The sequence below is a fragment of the Loa loa genome (genome assembly GCF_000183805.2).
Source record: "Loa loa unplaced genomic scaffold supercont3.126, whole genome shotgun sequence".
NCBI lineage: Eukaryota > Metazoa > Nematoda > Chromadorea > Rhabditida > Onchocercidae > Loa > Loa loa.
The window spans coordinates 138,133-141,578 of record NW_018108306.1 but is presented as its reverse complement, the minus strand read 5'-3'; positions in this window follow the sequence as shown (position 1 = coordinate 141,578).

Genomic DNA, 3,446 nt, shown 5'->3' with positions numbered 1-3,446 from the left:
AAAATAAAACAAAAAAAAAAAAAAACGAAAGAGAAGAAACCAAGCAAAGAACTGAGCAAAATTTACCAAATATTTTCCCGGTAAGTCTTATACAATAAGTGTATTCCCATTTTACTACACAATTCTTCTGGTCCATATTGATAATAGTGAGAAAACGATTGGGAATGAAAATCGAGGTTAGTATTATCAGATCTGAGATATTACAATTTGAAAAATAGACATCAAGAAATGCGTCAATTTCCGGTTAGATAATGATATGATGTGACATGATATGATATGGTATGATATGATATGACAAAATACATTTCTCGCTTTTTGTTCGAGCATCCAACAAATAGTTGGTGCATTTATAAATTTTATGAGTATATAACAAACATAGTAAAATGCTCATCTTTTTGTATTTGTATAGATGTCTGTGGGACTACGTCAAGATGTGTGGGTGTACGTGGCGTATGTCACGTTGTGTGTTTGTGTGTGGAAGTACGTCAGGATGTGCGGGTGTGGGTGAATGTGTGAAGAGTGTACATTCGTATGTCCACTATGTTTTGAATATGTACACTACATGTTCAGCAAATGATGATGATAGAGAAATAAGAAAGCAGTTTTAAAAGATCTTCATTTTTAAATTTAAAATTAAAATGAAATTTTGAAGTTGAAAAGTTCCTCCGTATCTATCATATAACCTATGATTTGACAAATAAAATATAAAATGATGTAAAAGAGAAGTGAAAAAATGTTGTGCAGCTTTTAAATTTTCAAATATTTTCTACTTTTCAAAAAGTTGTTATGTAATGTAAACTCAAAATACGAAATAAAAATTTAAAATATCAAACGAAAATTTGAAAAGTCAAATAAAAATTTTAAACATCAAATAAAATTTTGAAATATTAAATTTAAGCTTTAAATATCAATAAAAATTTGAATTATCAAGTGCAAAACTAAAATATTAAATAAAAATCGGCAATATCAAAAACATGCTTCAGGTAACAAGTATAAATTAAAATTATCGAGTACGAAAATTTTTAAACTATCTAATATGAACTCTAAGTAAGTACAGTAAATATACAAAGTGTATGATATGCGCCTAAAATAAGATTTGGCCAAGTTAAGTCATTTTCACAGATATCTTTGTAAGGTCATTTGAAATAGCTGCGTTTAGCAGATGTTCATTTGTCCAAAATCTTCAATGTCGCTAAGATACTTTTGGTATTAAATTTTACAACCAAGAAATTTTTTGACAGTAAACGTCGTTAATTTGGGTATCACTCGATGATAAATTGAGATAGAAGAAAAAAAACGAATTTAGATCTACAGAGCAATTTGATAATCATTCTGCTTAAAAGTTACACTTCACTGATACACATGTTATCTGGTTGACAATTCAGTTGATACATTCACACAAATGAATGTGACTGTCACTTCAAACTTGGCCAAACATTAGCTTTACATGAAATGAATATTGAAAAAAAACACGCATTCACTTTAAGCTTCATGATATTAGCTATTAATTAAAAAAAGAAAAAACTCTATCCTTAAGGAAGAATGGAAACATTCTCCATAACTCATTTACCTATTTGTTGTGACTTTAATGGCCAATTCCATTAGTCGTTCTGGTTTCGTAAAATTTTCTTTTTTTTTGGATTCAATGAAATGTTCACATGAAAGAAAGGCTTTGTCATTTCGAATTTTCTTTGGTTGAATTTATTTTTTCTCCGACATTTCCTAAATGATATTGTTTTGACGTTTTTACGTCCACAGAATAGGTCAGTCATCCAAATAGTCAAATCAACGATTTAAGCATTAATCAATTGCTAATCCTAAATGAGGTTCGTTAATAAGAAAGGATTAGCAACCACAGGTGATAGTGTAATAACTTTTATCATCTAGGAATACTTCGGAATTCAATATTAATATTTTCCCGTCCTAAATTTCCTGTCATAAAACAATTTGTCGTTCACAGAATGTATTTGCTCGTAATACATTCAATAGGATCTCATTGGCTATTTTACATACATTTTTTTTTATTTATATTTGGCCATTTATTCACCATTATATTTAATGATCATATAGCAATTAATGATACTCATAATTGACCATCAGGATGACCTCTGTCCTTGTTCTGTCATTTTCTTAATCTGTTCCATTTATCAAAACTTGACATGTAAGCAAAGTATCACAGATAGTAATTAATACATAAATATTTCTGTAATTAATATACACATTTGCATTAATGGATAATTCATTACATATGATACCAACGAAAATTTGCATTATAAATTATGTTTTGAATTTAATTCCTTGTTTTAAGTATGTATTTAATTATGCAGTGATTACCGCAATCCATTTTATTCTCTTTATCATTGCGTATTTCTTTTCGATGTTTTATTTGATTTAATTAACTTTGTTTGATTATGAGTCAAATATTTACTTAGCATTTGACCTTTAAGTGTACAGTTGAATTTCATGTTAAATTACGTTATAGTATGGTATAATTAGCATAACTTCATTGGAATCAGCTTTTTTCCAAATATTTTATTGATTTCACTATTCTAAACTTTGTAAAAATCAATCAATGTCACTGAATCTGATTCAGAGAGAGAGGAAGAGAAAGAGAGACCAAAACTTGATTGAATAAAGCAGAATATGATGAGTTAATTAATTGAATAATTAACAAGTATTCCAAAGTTAGCATCAAAAAATTAGCATCGCGTTGAATTTTAGATTTTCTATTTATGATGATATAGTTAAATGGTTAATGGGAGAATGCTAAGAAATAATTTTACAGCATTTATGAACCACAGATCAAACTGTCATTGCTATTGTCCTTTCGATCATTCAACTTTTCTCTTTCATTTCATTTCCTGTCCGCTTAGAATAAACAAAATAGTTCTCTCTGAAGAAAGGGAATTTAGGACATTTCTTTATCCAAACTTTGGTTACTTTAAATCATATCATTATCGAAGATTTTCATTTAACCACCAATTCTTTTGTCATAACTTTTCCTTCCCATTTCATTATTATCCGTACTTTTATTTACTATTCATTGCATAATATCTTGACCTTAAATATATTCCAAATGATAACTTTGGCTATAAATAACAAGCCAAAATCATTGTTATTATTTGTTTCCTCTCCTTTTCTTTTCAACAATTTTTATTGTGATGTTCTTTATATTTATTGTTGATTCATAGATTAAAATATTACCTCCATCTTTTTTCTCTCTTTCTCTCTCTCCTCATGGTACCACTTAAAATTTTACTTTCTTAAGATTGAATAGATATAATGTCAATTTAAGAAGAAAATCAGACTAGGATAGTGCCATCTACTTTTGTTTAGGTGACAAATTTATCTATCTTTTGATTCTCGTTGCCAGTGTTCTCAACAGTTCAACAAGTATTGGTTGTTATTTCAACTTTGACAAAGAGAGAGAGAGAGAGAGAGAGAGG